The sequence below is a fragment of the Protomyctophum bolini genome (assembly GCF_963924005.1).
Source record: "Protomyctophum bolini genome assembly, chromosome: 6".
NCBI classification, from domain to species: domain Eukaryota; kingdom Metazoa; phylum Chordata; class Actinopteri; order Myctophiformes; family Myctophidae; genus Protomyctophum; species Protomyctophum bolini.
Genome location: NC_137867.1, coordinates 40,723,601 through 40,742,454, shown reverse-complemented (window position 1 = coordinate 40,742,454; position 18,854 = coordinate 40,723,601). Strand labels below are relative to the sequence as shown.

At 43.1% G+C, this 18,854-nt stretch overlaps 1 protein-coding gene across 1 annotated transcript in view; it reads right to left on the bottom strand.

Moving 5' to 3' along the window:
* The window catches only part of cacna1ba (calcium channel, voltage-dependent, N type, alpha 1B subunit, a), a gene marked incomplete at both ends in the record, with an annotated part of 151,419 nt that overhangs the window by 118,939 nt on the left and 13,626 nt on the right, over positions 1–18,854 (bottom strand). The window lies entirely within an intron of this gene.

The following is an 18,854-nucleotide window of genomic DNA, read 5'->3' as shown; positions in this document are numbered from 1 at the left end:
TTATTTGTAAATACATTGTTTTATTTTGATTGTCTTGTTCCACTTCTGCTTTGGCAATGTAAACGTACGTTTTCTCATGCCAATAAAGCTCTGTTGAATTGAATTGAATTGAATTGAGAGAGATTAGGTCATACAAGATTTTGTCAAAACGTAGTTTTTTATCATGCTACAGTATAAACTGTTCTAGACAGAGAATATTGTGTTCCTTTATTGAATATCCAAATAATAATAATAATAATAAAACTAATGAAATACATTATTTCAAACCGGGCAAGGCCGGCAATATTTATATTTAACGCTCAATTAAGATGTTAATCAGCCAATGGGCCGGCATACACCGGCTAACGGAAACCTCAGACTGGACAGTAAAGGATGTCTATCATCTTATCAATGATGACGTTCTTTCACCAGAAATGAGTGCTTTCCATTGACTGTAAAAAATAAGTGCATTTGTGAAGTGCCTGGAAGTAGCGCTCTCTCACTCGCGCCCATGCGCACACACACACACGCACAGACTTTTGTTTTCTCTCCCTGGAAATAAAAATGTCCGAGCGAGGCTAGTCAGTCAGAGACATTGACGTTTATAGGGCTGGCCCCGCTGTTGTGACCCAGACAGCCCAAGCCCCAGAATGACTGCATGGGTAGGACGTGACGCAGAGGTACGTACCACAAGAACAGCGTGAGGGGTACTATGATAGGAGCCAACCAATCATATCAACGCTCGAGGGGTACTACCTGGAAGGACTTTGTCGAATTCTTCCGGCTGCTTCAAAAACGCCACTGAGCAACGTCCATTGAATTGAATGTAGCCGATCGTCACAACGCGTCGCAGTGTGACGACTTACACGACTTATGTTTTCATTGTTTAATCCACGTTTTTTTATACGTTTTAAGTCATATGGGGTTTCCACCGGAGAGAGTGGGAGAGGTGACGTGTTTTGATGACACCATTGCAAAAACATCCATCGTAGCGGCATCTGGATCACAATTGTTTAATCACGACATTAAAACTGTAAAGCCGTGCCTTAACCCATTCTGACCTGAGATCAGATTCATACGAGGTTTTCCACTGGACACACAACTGGTCTGACGAAGCCATTCTGACCTGAGATCAGATTCTAAAAAAATGTCAGTCGTTCTTCGATTTTTCAAAAATAGCAGACCTACAAGCTCGTAGCGCGCCACTCGGTGGCGCGCTACGAGCTTGTAGATCTGCTATTTTTCAATAGCTAAAGCATAACATGATGCTAACACCAAAATGGGTTCCCGGTCAGAATGGGTTAAGTTATAGCTCGTGCGACACCGGTATATATGCACACAGTGGGACTCGCCATGCATGTTGCCCTGGCTGGGATACACATGCTAAACATGGTGCTGCAGTGTAGATTTAATTTACACCGCGTTTGCACAACAAGTCATTCAACGTGAATTACAGTCTGTGCTATTTGGATTTGTGGGCATGTTTTGCCAGCTCAGTAATTACAGCCCTGAGCAGCTTCACTGCTGCTGACTTGTTGGAAGGAGGCCGCACATTCACACACACATGCGTGCACACAAATTCACTATACACTCGACTCGGGTGCTCCAGGCATGCAATATATGTACACCTCTACACACACACACACACACACACACACACACACACACACACACACACACACACACACACACACACACACACACACACACACACACACACACACACACACACACACACACACACACACACACACACACACACACACACACACACACACACACACACACACACACACACACACAGCAACGCACATCTTCAGTGAAGCAGGCGGCTAGAATACAGTTCTCACACTACTTCAGGAATAGTACGACACACCACACATGCACTAGAGGGGCTATTTTCATGATTAAAAAAAAATCTAAATTCATCAGTTTGGGTTTTTCTAAAAAATATGGTCACCCTATAGATGACATCACATCACACACTCAGCTATAGCTGGCATGATCCTGCGGCCCACTAGCAGTGGAAAAGAGACAACCCATGTGTAGAGGAGGTCGCAGTCTGCAGAGCTCAAGAAGGCAGTAAGGCATTCACATGCAGCGTGCATGTGCCAGGCAAGCGATCTGAAGCAATTACACCAGACTTCTACAGTTGACTATACCATCAGACTGTTGAACAGTTTCCATTTGACTACCATCAGACATCAGACTGTCTTGACGGCACAGTTCAACGATTTTTGTAACCCTTTTTTTACTTTAAGGTATAACTGGAAGGCAGCATTGGGTATATGTATACAGTGCAGTGGGAACTGAGAAGTGGGAACAATTACAACCAAACAACACAGGTCAATGTGACATGACAGGTCGAGTACCTGCAGTGTTTATTAGCTGCTGCCAACTTTTCCCTATAGCTCTAGACAAATCTCTTAGCCGATCTACAAGCTCACAATGTGCGCCTGGTCGCCACAGAACAGACTGCACGAGGGTTCATGTGGCATCATAAAAAACAACAGATTACATATTATGTTAAAATGAACCTTGTTCTTGCAGCGTGAGATGGAATCGCAGCAAATGTTGCTGCTTCAGATATTACCACTTCAATATTCTGAAGATTTTCTTCAGAAAGAATGATTGAGATCCGAGAGAGAGCAAAAATCCTCCCACGAGCACCCTGTGCTGTGAAAACAGCCCCGGTGCGAGGTGAGAGATAAGAGCAACCAGGCGAACAGCATTTTTGCTCCTGTTTTATTCATATATATATCTTTTACCGTAGCAAAGCCTCCGGCAAGGACTGACAGAGAAACCTCCAGGTTCTTTTGCATATACTGTACTGTATAAGAAAATCGGTAAATAATATGAATAAAGATAAAATGGGGTTATTTCCCCGGCCTTGTTTGTTGAAGAATTGAGATAAAAAATACTCCAACATGTACAGTATACACTACAGTATGACATACACATTCTGCTGCCATGTGTAAAATATTTGGTGTTGAAGTGTCATTTCACATTAGGCTATTTCATTTATAATAGGCTCTGAAAGTTATGATCGGTAGCCTATTGTGAAGAATAATCTTCATCTGGGTTTTCAACCAGTGGTCTGGGGACCACCAGTATAGTCCTTGAGGGGTTCCAGGTGGTACACAGCCAAATGATGGAGCTGGTAACCAAATGGACCCTTATTTAACTCTTGAGAGCATAACATGAATTTGGTTTCATTTCATGGTCGCAAGAGTTAAATTATTGTTAAATCATCTGCATTATACTTCATTTAGAAGAAGTCTACACGATTAGTGAATTGTTATTCTGTTTGCCTGTTATCTCTCCTCAGGAACAGAACATTCTTACTTTTGCGTCTGAGAGGCTAACATTCTGTCCTCGAATGGCGGTCCCGCGGCTCACATGCCCAATAAATAATGGGCCTTTGATAGGAAAAGGGTTGAAGACCACTGGTGTGCAGTGATGTGGCGTATGGGTAATTTATAGCCAACACCAGCTACTGGGCAAGTTGGCCGCCAGACGAAACCTTCAAATGAAAATGAAAAAATGATGATAACAATCATACATACTGTATGTACAGTATGTGAGCTTTGAGACTGTATAAGGATTAATTTATAGGATACTAAATGAGTTCCCGGCCGGGGGAGAGAAATTCAAATTAATACGCACAGTGGTATCTGAGATCTCTGAATGACCCCGAAATGTAATATTCAGTTGAATATTCATGTTGCAGCAGCAACCGTATACCGTGCAGGGACGTGCACACATAGACATCAAAGGGGGCTTCAGCCCCTGCCCCTTTTACCCGTCTGTAAAACAACTGCCCTCAGTGCCGTCGCTACCTATACGCACAATACGCACTAATATTTTCTCCGCGGCTCGGCCGCATAATAATGAGCGGCCGTGTGTGCGTCCTCCCTCCCAATTCGCAGGTGTGAAAGACTCCTCTGTTGCGCCGAAAGGTTACAATGAGACACACAACGGCCGCTTGGCTAGGACAAGAAAAGCCTAACCTGGTTTCTCATGCTTTCCTGCACTGACAATTTATTGGTCACTTGTTTTAGTTTGGCTTTGCACTGTTGACCTTATTTGTCTTGTTTTTCCTTGATGAGACACGCATGGCCAGCACCATGATTCAGGTTGGAAGCACAGACACACATGGCCAGCACCATGATTCAGGTTGGAAGCACAGACACACATGGCCAGCACCATGATTCAGGTTGGAAGCACAGACACACATGGCCAGCACCATGATTCCTAACAGTCACACATGGCCAGCACCATGATTCCTAACAGTCACGCATGGCCAGCACGGCAGCACCATGATTCCTAACAGTCACACATGGCCGCAGCACCATGATTCCTAACAGTCACACATGGCCAGCACCATGATTCCTAACAGTCACACATGGCCAGCACCATGATTAACAGTCACACATGGCCAGCACCATGATTCCTAACAGTCACACATGGCCGCAGCACCATGATTCCTAACAGTCATCCTACTTAAGTTGTACCTTTGTGATTGTGTGCTCGAGTGAATCAGAGACCTCACACATAGTTCCACTGTTACTGTAGAAACCTCCCTGTGCCATTTCTCCACAGCTGTCCAATCCAAACCAAACGGTATAGTGAGTGACAAGTGGGTAAGACTACAAGTGCCAATATACTGTGGGTGTATGGGGTTTGTTTATGGTTATGTCTGAGTCAGAGTATAATATTAGTACAATATACTGTGGGCGTATGGGGTTTGTTTATGGTTACGTCTGAGTCAGAGTTTATAGTAGCGTGGCTACTCCCTGACTGGGCTCATGGGCTCACTTACTTCTCTGGACTACATGTTGTCTCAGTAAGACAGCCCTCCCCCTATCCACAAGGAGGAGCAGTGCACCAAAGCATTATGGGAATTGTAGTCCAGGAAGGAAGTGAGCCCAGTGTCGATGACATCAGATCTTCTAAACGTCATTAAGATATAATTCTTTGTGTCCCTTTAATCCAATTTTTGAGGGGCGCTAGCCCCTCCTATATTCAGCTATAGTGTAGATTTTTGTCTCTCACAAACTCAAACACAAATTCCCATTGACAATGAATGGAGAATTTACATCATATGTGGACGAGCAAATCGTCCACAAAAACGTTGTCCTACACAAACATTAAATTCCCATTGACAATGAATGGAAGATGTACGATGTATACACACGGGTGTGATTTGTATGTATACTGTAGTAGGATACTCGGGTTGAGATGTGAAATCTATACTCTGCCATCAGGAGAGGAGAGGAGAGGAGAGGAGAGGAGAGGAGAGGAGAGGAGAGGAGAGGAGAGGAGAGGAGAGGAGAGGAGAGGAGAGGAGAGGGAAAACTAGATTAGGAGATTGAGAGATGGGTAGCTGAAAGGATAGACAGTTGACAGAAAGTGAATTGGTAGAGCGAGAGAGAGAGAGAGCGAGAGAGAGAGAGAGAATGTGAGAAAGGAGAGAAAACGAGTGGAGGAGGAGCAATGAGGCAAATGGAGAGAGAGAAAGTAAGAGAAAGAAAAGAATGACAAATTGAAGACAATAAATAAAGGCACAGAGAATAGACAGTGTATAGAACAGAGTAAACAGAGAGAGAGAGAGAGAGAGAGAGACTGCTGTATCAGGATGCATGATGGGAGGGGGAAAGCCACAGCGGAGATGACTAGAGGCATCACCATAGAAACAAAGGAGACTCCACTGATCTCATTAGAGGCAAACAGCCAAGAGACTACGAGAGAGAGAGAGAGAGAGAGAGAGAGCTGGGGGAGGCGGAGGGGCGTAAGAGAGAGAGAGAGATATACGGTAGCAACAGGAGGGAGGGAGAGAGAAAGAACAGGGGAGATGGTGAGAAATTCAAAGTAATTGCATGTCTGAAAGAGAAGAAAAGAGTGGCACGGGGCGAGTGACAGAGTAAGTGTGACTTAACAGAGACGGAGAGAGAGAGAGCGGGGGGGGGGTAACCGAGACGCAAAAGGGAGGCATGCAGAAAAACAGACAGAAAAACTAGAGAAATGGAGGCGACGTAGAAAGAGGGGAGTGTGTGAGAGAGAGATTGAGAGAGAGAGAGAGAGAGAGAGAGAGAGAGAGAGAGAATTGGCCACAAAAAGCAGCAATAATAACAGCGAGAGAGAGAGAAATCTTCTGTCTGTGAGAACAGACTGACTGTGAATTTCTTTGGCCTCATAGCTTGGCTGGTTAGTGCATTCTGACATGAAGTCTCCCCCATTGCAACACTTGACTCCACTCCAGTATGGCTTTGTTGTGACACAGTGACTGCACTATATAGTCTCCACTCGACTGTTCCAATTGAAAACGACAAGAAGAATAATGAAAGAGCTGGCCTCAGAAGACACCAGCGCGACTGCGTCGGCGCTTTGTTGTTGAGATTGTACTGCATATCGTATACGTATACACACCGTAAACCTGACTGGAGAGGGAAAACGACATAATATAGTGTTCTTTTAACTCTGGAAGCATGGACATGGTACTCTTATCTATAAAGCATGTCCTCAGTGTGTGTGTGTGTGTGTGTGTGTGTGTGTGTGTGTGTGTGTGTGTGTGTGTGTGTGTGTGTGTGTGTGTGTGTGTGTGTGTGTGTACGCGCACGTTTATGTAGTACAGTACGTGTGTAGAGTAAATGTGTAATGGTGTAACATTACAGAGCACATGCTTTTTAAGTGTGAATTCCCTGTGAATTCCCTGTCAGTCAGTCAGTCAGTCAGTCAGTCAGTCAGTCAGTCAGTCAGTCAGTCAGTCCATCACCTGCAGCCTCTACAAGTGGACCAGCAGATCCCTCATACACCATACTGGTGCTCAACGCCTGGTCCGGAGGGAGCAAATGGACCCTTAAGCAAGGCACTCTCTCAGAGTTTATACGACCACTGAGGATTTGACAGTGTAGAATATCGGTGCACAGACTCGGGGGTCTGTTGCCTTATAACCGAGGGGTCCTTGAAACAATAAAAAAAAGGTTGAGAATAAACTGCTATAATACGACCGACCGAATACCCTCCCAGCTCATCTCCATGGCAACAAATACTTCTGGTGGGGCGGGTGGGGGTTGTATGGATGGCACACAGGTTCACACACACAGAAAGACGATAGCTGTGGTTATACCGTAACCTCCTCACAAGCGCACGCACGCACACACTTATGTAAACCTTGAGATATTGGCACTAAAAACGCAGAGGATTGCAACCATCGGCCAATGTACCTTCCTGATCCCAGTCGTATATGGGTGTAAAACACTTAGTGCTGCATGATTCTTGCTCAAAATGTGAATATCGATTTTCCTCAATCGTGTGAGATCACGATTCTCACACACGATTCAATTTTTTTTCCATGAAAATATGTATTGTCTTTAGTCTGTAAAGTCTCTCTCTTGTAGCAAAAACATAAGAGTTGGACAGCCAACTAGTGCTGCACAATCTTGCTCAAATTGAATAATGAGTCTGAATCTTGATTGCGATCTTTTTTTCAATTAATCGTGCGGCACTAAAAACACAAGTATGTACAAGTATGCACGTTACAGTGCAGTTCCATTTTGTTTGACTACAGGTTTTTTTAGGGACCTCTGGGCATATCTTGCTTAGCCTGCTAAGTGGTACACAGGGACAAAGTTACTAAACTCGCGACCTAGCTATAATATTCCATCGTGGGAATTTCAAAGGACTCCGACATTAGCATAGTGAAATAAGCACTCATGTACAGTATGCTCAGCTGTGGCTTCCTCTTTTTTTAAGCGAGCATTGCAAAACAGATGCTGGAGGAAAACTCGGTCAGCAGTTACTTACTGCTATTAACGTACTGTATGTTATTGTTGAGATGGCTGAAATAGTTGAAATGCAAGGGTGCTATTTTTTTTTGCTGTGAATGTGAATTCAGTACGACAGGTGGGGGGGTGGGGGCTTCGAATAATACAAATCGGCACAAAGTATTTCAGGGGTTGAGTCTCAGAGGCACTTTCACAGAGGAAAGTACAGGTCATGTTCTACTTGCCCAGAGGACATGCCCACTTGAATTACCGTTCAATTTAACACATTTTTTATTTATTTTTTAAACGTTGTTTAAGTGTAGTAACAGTGAGAACAGCGTATTATAAATACAGTGGTCGTATTGAACATTCCACAGAAGATTTGTGTTGTGTTCATAGACGGTTTTGCGTCCATCTGCCCGGAAGTTCTATTTACCTGCCAGGGGCAGGCGGGCGACCCTTAATGTCAACGCCTGTATCTCCAAATGGAGTTTAGCCAAATATATTCCATATAGCCAAATATCCATATAGCCAAATACATATCAACGAAGGGGTTCTTGACATGAAAATGGTTGACACTTTAATTCAAATAAGGGCTTCCCTAAAACTGACTACATAATTGGCATGTTATTTTCTATTGCGCTGCACAGGGATGTTTAACCCATTATGGACCCATAACGGGTCCATTTGGTTCCATTTTGTACACTCTCAGAGTTAAAGTATAGCATTGATTTTACAAAACTGCATGGGGTCCCAGAGATAGAAATGCCATTAAATGGGGGTCAGTAGACTAATGCCAAACTGGGGGTCCTTGAAATTAAACGGGTTGGTGGGAATCACTGCTAGAGCTGTAAAAGTCTTCTCTTATGGGGGTCCCTGGCATATATCTTTTCAAATGGGGGTCTGCGGGCTAATTAGTGCCAATTTTTGCGGGTCCTTGACGTGACAGAGTTTGAGAACCACTGATGTATTGACCAGGTCTTACACAGCCAGGAGTCCCTCGGGAGGGCCTTACAGCGAAGCCATGTGCTGACGCCATGTGAAACGAGGCCGCCCCGTGCACCTGTGATGGATAGGAAGTGCAAATCAACGGCGTCGGTTCAGAGCAAGCGTCGGTGAGCGTTCATGTAATGGACATCAGCTTAATCAATTCTGGGCGGGAACCCCTTTTGGTGTTAGAATTATGCTATGCTTTAGCTATTGAAAAATAGCAGACCTATACAAGCTCATAGCGCGCCACCGAGTGGCGCGCTACGAGCTTGTGGGTCTGCTATTTTTGAAAAATCGAGGAACCACTGACATAGAAACATAGGCTTTTTCAGAAAACTGTCAGGATGTAGAAGACATTTTTAGAATCTGATCTCAGGTCAGAATGGGTTAACATAATGACAGGCCTCGCTCAATAAACTGCTGCACTCATCACCATTTGGCAGCCAAACAAAGCAGGCGTGTATGATATAGGGAGGGATATATATATATATATATGTGTATAGTGGTGTAATGTAACTAAGTACTTTGACTTAAGTACTGTACTTAAGTACAATTTTGATGTATCTGTAATTTACTTGATTTTTTTCCAATTTCCAGTACTTTTACTTCTACTCCACTAACATCTCGGAGCCAAAATTTGTACTTTTACTTCACTACAATTATTTAAAAACTTTAGTCACTATAGTTACCCTATATGCATTTCGGCCATTTGAAAATAGCAGATCTATAAGCTCACAATGCGTTGCAACGCCGATACTTTTGTACTTTTACTCAAGTACATTATCAATTCCGTACTTCTAAATTGCAGTACTTTTACTTAAGTAAAACAATTGAGTACTTGTTCCACCACTGTATAAATATATATAGCTGTCGAGTTTATGCAAGTTTCCAAATGCACAAAATGTATACAAATATTTTGAAAATAGCAGATCTACAAGCTGACAATGCACCGCGCAGGCGCGCACGCCACATTGTAAACGTGTAGATCGGCAACATTTTAAATGCCGAAATGTATATTGTATACTATAGGGCTGAAGTGGGGAGTATGTTTATATAATAATATTAATAATAACAACAATCCAAATCTGCAAAATAATTAGTAACTAAAGCTGCCAAATTAATGTAGTGGCGTAAGATCTGAGATGTATACAGTGGAGTATAGAAGCATTGGGAATTGGAAACACTCAAGTAAAGAATTGTACATAAGTAAATGTACTTAGTTACACTGATGTGCTCAGTGGTGGCGGTGATCACAGCCGAGTGGATTACAGACGATATGGAGGGATTAGGCCACGCCGCACGGGCACCCCAATCTACAATCTAAATCCTGTTTGACCACCATGTGGTTCCATCTTGTACTCTCAGAGTGACACAGAGCACGCTCTAGAGAGAGTATGCGCAACGCATACCGTGAGTGGCAAAGTGAGTGGCAAAGTGAGTTTAATGTCGTTTAATGCAATCCGATTGTCTGTCTGTCTGTCTGTCTGTCTGTCTGTCTGTCTGTCTGTCTGTCGGCGCCACACTTCTTGTGCACGCTTTGTGCGTGCATGCATGCGTGCGTGCGCGCGCGTCACCAGCCTTTCCGCCTCAGAGGAGAGCCCATGGTCTGTGTTCCTAAATCATTCCATAAACTGCTTGTGGGATTCATATACGCCACATCAAGGCTTTGTTTAGGGGACAGGGGTACAGGAATTATTTTGGGTAATTCTGATTCCGGTTTGGTGGTTTCCTGCCTGATGACAACAAACCAGTGACTACAACATGACGTGAGTTATCATCCGCTCCCAACCGGATCAGAAACCCGAAAATTCACTATGAGGATGAGAATAAGAATGCACTGCAGTCTTTTGAAGGGAAATGGAAATGGCAGTTGCCCTCAGTATGAGGCAAATGTGATCATTTTGCCATTAAGAGCGCAGCCCAGTGAGAAGCGACCCCCTCTCCTCTGCTGTCTCCTCCATCGCCAGCAGCAGACCGTCCGTCTGTCTGTCTGTCTGTCTGTCTGTCTGTGTCTGTCTGTCCATCCACAATTGCAGGGCAGAGAGCTGCCCACACTGGGGGACACAGACACAGAATGGTGTGTTTGAATAACAGCACGGTGAACAAGAGTCTCAATGTGTTTCACCCCAAAACATTTATGAACAACAAGAAAGAGAATGTGTGCTCCTTTTGGAGCACATCTTAGTAAGCATATTATGTACTCATATAACTATACAGTCTATAGTTTGTCCAATTATCCAAGCTTTAGAAATAAAACTAGAACAGAAACTTAGAATGGGAGTTTGGTAGCCCGCAAGAGTCTTACCAAATTCTACTATTTGACCTTCACAACTTAAGTATAGTAACGCACGCACGCACGCACGCACGCACACACACACACCGCCTCTACTTTCGCCCGCATTAGCATTATACTTAAAAAGCTGTCTCCCTGCAGGCAGTCTGCTACACATGGAACCCCAGCAGACAGACAACGACAGTGTACCGGTGTCACCACACTGTCCCCACAGGACCTGCCTGTGAGAGACGAGACGCACGCACGCAGAGAAACAGACAGAGAAACAGACAGACAGAGCGCAGTAGCAGCCAGCTGGCCCGCTCCGCTGCGTTAGAACATGGACTGACTGTCAGCGCGATGAGCCTCGACAGTATATAACACGCCGCCGGTGGCGTGTCGCTCCGCGCAGCAGGAGGGCTCTGCCTCCTGAGCAGCAAAGCAACCAGTGGTGTAAAGTAAGTACTTTTACTTAAGTACTGGATTTGTACTTTACTTGAGTATTTCCAATTTCCAGTACTTTTACTTCTACTCCACTATACATCTCCAGAGCCAACATTTTTACAAATTCACTACAATTACTTGAAAACTAGTCACATAGTTACTTTGGAGATTTTCATTTTGATTAGAAAACATACATTAACCACTTCAACCCTATACATTTCGGCCATTTGAAAATAGCAGATCTACAAGCAGCTTGTAGATCGGCTATTTTGTCGGCTATTTTGCCTCTTTCATACCAGTAAGACGCGCAAACGAGGGAAGCGAACGCAGCTCGTACATATTTGGGTTTTTTTAAGATATATTTTAAAGTTAAGTTATTTTTAAGTTAAGTTTTTAACTTAGCAATAACCATATAAGGAGTCCCCAAAGCAGCTATACGTCCAAATATGGAGTGTGTTGCATCAATCACAAACAAATCACCCAGCTCCATATATGGGCACAAAGGGGGGGGACACACAGACAGACAGACAGACAGACATGATCTGCTAGGTCTCATAGTAAGTGCTCACTGTGTTCGCAATTATTTGACAATCTGGCCAATGTTTGACCAGTTTTTATTGCACAGCCTGGGGGTCTCTATAAACCACAGGTTGAGAAGCACCGCTCCAGCTCATTAACCCCGCCCCCTCACCCGCCCCCTTTTAGTCCACTCCTCCTTCACTGCTGTTTGTCATTTGCAGATGCAGCCATTAAAGATGACATCTTTGTTATAGGCCCTCCTCACCATGGGGGTGGGGGGAAGGGTGGAGGTGGGTGGGGCCGTGGGGGGGAGGGGAGGGGGGCTGGTGGGTGGGTGGGGGGGGGGGGGGGGGGGGAGTGCTCTAGGGACAGCTATAGGGACCGGGGGGTCGCGGACTCTGCAGCTTTGACGTAGTCTCCGGGACAGAGATGCTGAACAGCGCACACAACACACATGCGCATGCATGCACGCACGCACACACACACACACACACACACACGTCAGACATTACCCGTCTTATATGAGCCTCGCCCACATCTGGAGACGTTACATGAATTGATCCAACACAGTTATTGCGAACGCAGTGATTGCGAATGCAATGAGCACTTACTATGAGACCTAGCAGCTCATGTCTGTCTGTGTGTCTGTGTGTGTGTGTCTGTCCCGCTATACGTCCAAATATGGAGTGTGTTGCATATGACAAAGTACAGTATTCATTTAGGAAAAATCTGACCAATCTGAAGTGAGTGGTGGAACAGCGCCCCCTGTTGGTACTCAAAAATGGAGATATAAAGTTTTTGGCTGACAGCAAGGACATTTTCCTGAAGTGCGGGTTACTCTGTTCTGTGTACGGTACAAAGAAAAGGTCTTGCTATATTATGTGACTGACCACAAGATTTAACGGCCATAAGCCAAAACCATGTTCAGCTCAGACCATCAGGGTTTAAAAGGAAGTAGAACACAGCTGTGTTGTTTCACCTAATAACATTTTATTACTATACAGGTCAGACAATTTACAATACTATATTTATTGTAGGAATCCATAATACACCCGAGGTTAAAGTCTACCGTAGCCATACTGTATTAACAACGATACGCCCTCCGAACAGATTAAATGAGCACCCTAGCCTAACTGGGTCTAATTCATCATTCAACAGTGAAACCTTAATCAATTATTCATGTATTTGTTACAGAAGTGGCTCTTCTGTTCAGAAAGAGGCTGACTTAGAAGAGTATCTGTGCCAGCTGAGCCAGCCGCGTGAACCCAACCCGGTACAGTCTACTATACGGCATGAGTCCTCAGCCCTCAGAGTCACATACAGTCTACTATACTGCATGAGTCCTCAGCCCTCAGAGTCACATACAGTCTACTATACTGCACGAGTCCTCAGCCCTCAGAGTCACATACAGTCTACTATACTGCATGAGTCCTCAGAGTCACATACAGTCTACTATACTGCATGAGTCCTCAGAGTCACATACAGTCTACTATACTATGAGTCCTCAGCCCTCAGAGTCACATACAGTCTACTATACGGCATGAGTCCGAGTCAGCCCTCAGAGTCACATACAGTCTACTATACTGCATGAGTCCTCAGCCCTCAGAGTCACATACAGTCTACTATACTGCATGAGTCCTCAGCCCTCAGAGTCACATACAGTCTACTATACTGCATGAGTCCTCAGCCCTCAGAGTCACATACAGTCTACTATACTGCATGAGTCCTCAGCCCTCAGAGTCACATACAGTCTACTATACGGCATGAGTCCTCAGCCCTCAGAGTCACATACAGTCTACTATACTGCATGAGTCCTCAGCCCTCAGAGTCACATACAGTCTACTATACTGCATGAGTCCTCAGCCCTCAGAGTCACATACAGTCTACTATACGGCATGAGTCCTCAGCCCTCAGAGTCACATACAGTCTACTATACTGCATGAGTCCTCAGCCCTCAGAGTCACATACAGTCTACTATACGGCATGAGTCCTCAGCCCTCAGAGTCACATACAGTCTACTATACGGCACGAGTCACATGTTGGAGCGATAGGAACTTAAACCATTTAGACCTGAGACCAGAGATATCTATTATCTACTGTACTTACTGTATCTGAATAATTTAGTAACTGTAACGGTCACACCCCCCAGAGCACCTGGATGGCTGGGGATGGTGCTCTGTATACTCAGTATTGAAACCCATTCTGGGCGGGAAGTACCCCCCAAAAAAAAAGTCACACGGAATCAGATTTTTATAAATGTGACTTGAGACACATTCAGATGAGGTGGTTTAAAATCTGATGTGGAACATCCGGGCTGTGTGCGTTTGTTTACGGTATTTTAATTGATCAGTCAATCGATTGTATTCCGGCAATTCCGGGGATCGACGGAACTAACATTGATATACTTTTAAGTTCCCATTTATTGGTATGGTATCACAATGAAAACTAACCCATTTTTCAAGGTTTTAAAAAAATAAATAATAATATGTTGTTTTTATGTCATCAATACAAATGTTTCATTATTTGGGAGGGGAGAGAGAGAGAATGCAAGGCTCCTCTGGCAAACGCATGACATTGGCTACGTTTACATGGACAGTTAAATCCCCTTTTCATTCAGAATAAAAGTTAAATCCTATTAAAAGTTCTCATGTAAACACCTACAAAAACTTAAATCGGAATAAAAATGGCCAATCTGATTTAAACTTAGATCTGATGTAACTGACCGGTTTATTCCATTTTTAAATCCTATTGAAACAATTGTGGACTCATGTAAACACTCATTCGGATTGAAGTTCATTCTGGTCTTTCTGTGCATGCTTGTTTCCATGAAATTGGTATGGCTATATTATGCTCTTGTTTTGCGATTAAGTATATTAAGAAATTATATTAGAAACCTCTCATAGGCTACAGGATAAATCAAATATAAAGTAATACGGCATAAAAGTGTTTTTCTATTATTATTATTATTTTGTTTTACTGAAATGTAGTGTAGTAAAAGTAAAACAATTGGAAAGTAAAGTAGAAATACCTCAAAATTGTACTTTAGTACTAAAGTAAATGTACTTTCCACCACTGGACGTAAACATATCCGCCCGCCCCCTATCCAATCAGAAGCCTTCCCAGCCCCAAACCTGATGTGGAATGAAATAATGGGATTTAAAAGTATTGTCCACGTAAACACTCATTCGGAATGACCTTTCCCATGTAAACACGCAGCAAAAAACATTACTTCTGAATTAATTCATTCTGAAGTTTTCATTCTGAATGAAAAAGCCCTCATGTAACCGGAGCCATTTACACAGCAAACAAGCACATGTTGTTTTCTGTACTGTAATCTCAATCAATCATAACAATAGTCCTGTAGGTATAGGGTTTATAGGGAGCACACAGCAGTAGAACACAGCAGGAGAACACAGCAGTGATGGAAGTTGTACTCCCACGTTTTACTAAACCCATTTTAGACGGGAACCCCTTTTGGTGTTCATAGCATTATGTTATACTTTAGCTATTGAAAATCTACAAGCTCATAGCATGGCTTTATAGGTCTGCTATCTTTGAAAAATCCGAGCGAAGATTTTTAACTCAAATCTTTGCTTCTGGGGGCGGTCCCCTGGAACAACATATTTTCAGATGGGGCCAAATACATATTTTTGGGGTCGTTGACATGGAATATTGAGCACCACTGATATAGAAACATGAGTTATTTCATGCAATCAGTGCAAATCTAGGAAGACACAAATCTAATTCATATAGAGGTTGCACTCGGGGTTGCTAGAAATGTATTGCAATAACATGGAAGTCTGACTCCCCCTTTTCTGAAAAGAAATTGCAGATCTACAAGCTCGTGCACTTGTAGATCTGCTATTTTTCAATAGATAAAGTATAACACAATGCTTACAACACCAAAAGGGGTTCCCGTTCAGAATGTAATCACTAAGAAAATAATTGATAGTTGCAGCCCTGGTGAGCCCTCTACAAAGACAAACATGCAGTATTCCACCAAATTAAATGTTATGCTATTCTTCTAACTATGTTCTTCTAGAGCTTGTCAGTGGAATTGCGTTGCTAGGAAACAACTTGGGCAGTCCAAATTAGGGATGGAGCTCGTTAAGGTTTTATTGATAACGATCACCTTATCGAGCAGGCTTATTGAGCCGGGTCCTTATCGAGCCCACTATCCAGCATTTGATATTATTTTGTGGAAAGAACAGAACCTTATTTTTATTGGCCAGTTGTGAGAGTTTGTATGCCAATAAACAGTTCTAAGGTGTACACACACACAAAACATATGCATATTATATATATATATATATATATATATATATATGCTTATTATATTTTAATAATCTTCTCGTCTTCTCATCTCGATAAATGCCGAACCGGGTTTATAATGGACCCGATTTTCAAGCTCCATCCCTAGTCCAAATGTATTTCCTGTTAGCTCCAACAGATTCAAATGGACGTGTATACAGTAGGTCTGTAACTGAGACTGCACAAATTAAACCGAAACATTCGGTCTTTTTGTGCAGTCTCAGAGTTTGAAATTAATCAATTTTGGGCGGGAACCCCTTTTGCTGTTTTAAGCCTTACTTTAGCTATTGAAAAATAGCAGATCTACAAGCTCATAGCGCAGCACCGAGTGCCGTGCTATAGGTAGGTCTACTATTTTTTGAAAGAAATCGTGAAAATGTATAGTGCAAATCTTTGAATATATATTCTTTCAGAGACAACGTTTTTAACTCAAATCTCTGCTTCTGGGGGGTGGGGGCTATAACAACCCGGTTTCATATATTTTTGGGGGGGTCCTTGACATGAAAATGTTTTGAGAACTGACATAGAAACATGGGGTTTTCCAGAAGACTGGATTTAGAAGGCATTTGTAGAATCGTCCTCACGTAAATGGGTTAAAAGTTAAACGTTTGAGAACAGTGCTATATAAATACATTTGACTTGGCGATGCTTCGGGAAGGTAGTGTGCGTTCCTCAGTCACTTTCCACAGCCAGATATTGCCAATCAGTCGCCAATCAGTCAATCATTCAAACCATCCGTGCACCTTCCAGTCTTCCAGTTAAGTCGCCTCTCGAAACTGGACAACGCTACAGAAGACGCTACAGCCACCCACAGTTAATTATTATTATTTCCCGTAGCACTTATCGAGGAAACTCAATTTACAGCCACTGAAATAATAGAGTTGTTTGTAAAGCTGCATGGCTGCAAAAATCCCTCCTTGTGGTACACAGCATTTCTGTAGGAATCATCTAGTCTCGGTACCCGGGCTTTTATTTTCCTTTGCATTCGGCTAAACTCACCGGCTGTTTTCGCCGGGCACCCGCCCCTCTATACCAGAAATCACATGGGCTGGGACAGGCTAACCATATAACCCTTGGTCGCCTCAAATGTTTTAGTGGTGGTCTAGTTATAGTCGACTAAATACCATAATATTTTCGTCGACTAAATCTAGAATTGACTTAGTCGACTAAAATGTATTTCGGCGGGCCATGATGTCGTCGTAATGACAGATTTTACACTTGCTGAAAATAGCCGATCTACATGACGCGTTGTGAGCTTGTAGGTCTGCTACTATCAGCATGCAACCAAGTGTAAATTGACTTATACTGGATCTCTTGTCCACTAGTCCCTTCCTAACATTTTAGTCTAGTTTTTTATTTGTTGACGAAATAGCTAACATATTTAGTCTTAGTTTTAGTCGCCATAGCTTAGTTTTCATTTAGTTTCCATTTAGTTTTCGCCAGTGAAAAAAGGTAGTCGACGGACATTTTTCGTCTTAGTACGAAATCAACACTGCTGACTCAACCCATTTTAGGCGGGAACCCCTTTTGGTGTTAGCATTATGTTATGCTTTAGCTATTGAAAAATAGCAGATCTACAAGCTCATAGCATTCCACCGAGTGGCGCGCTATGAGCTTGTTATCTGCTATTTTGGAAAAATCAAATTATGACTGACATAGAAACATAGCTTTTTCAGAAAACTGTCATTTTCAAACAGACATTTTAAGAATCTGATCTCAGGCCCAGGCGGTGGCGTAACCGACTCGGCACCCGACTGGTAATCCAGTCGCAGTGTGCCGCGGGTTCGACTCCCGAGCCCGACACGGCCTTTACTGCATGTCTTCCCCCATCTCTCTCCCGTTTCCTGTTAGCCTAATGTCTGTCCCTTCAAAAAAAACAATAAAAGGCGTAAGCCGCAAAAAGAAAATCTTAAAAAAAAAAAAAAAAAAAGAATCTGATCTCAGGTCAACAGCAGCCACAGAACTAACACCAGGAGAGTATTGACAAGTATAAACGCCTATCAAGGGAACAGCAGCCACATCATATACTCCCCATGGGGCTGTAAATGGGAGGCAGCCACATCATATACTCCCCATGGGGCTGTAAATGGGAGGCGACATCCAAACACAAATGGAAATCCATTTCTCTTACTATGGCAGATGAGATAGTATAGAGCGCTAAGCGCTTAATAATGTATGACATGACAATAACAACAAAGATACCAAACTCACGAACACAATGAGAGATCGGTGGCGGCTTGCTAAAGGATGATAAGGTCATGAAAGGTCACATGATCACGTGACTCAGGGTGAGGAGGTCGAGCGTATAGGTTTCAGTGGCTACGTTTACATGGACAGTTAAATACCCTTTTCATTCAGAATAGAAGTTAAATCCTATTCAAAGTTGTCATGTAAACACCTACAAAAACTTCAATCGGAATGAAAATGGCCAATCTGATTTAAACTTAAATCTGATGGTTTATTCCATTTTTAAATCCTATTGAAACAATTTTGGACTTGTGTAAACACTCATTCGCGGAATGACCATTTCCCATGTAAACACACAGCAAAAAACATTACTTCTGAATTAATTA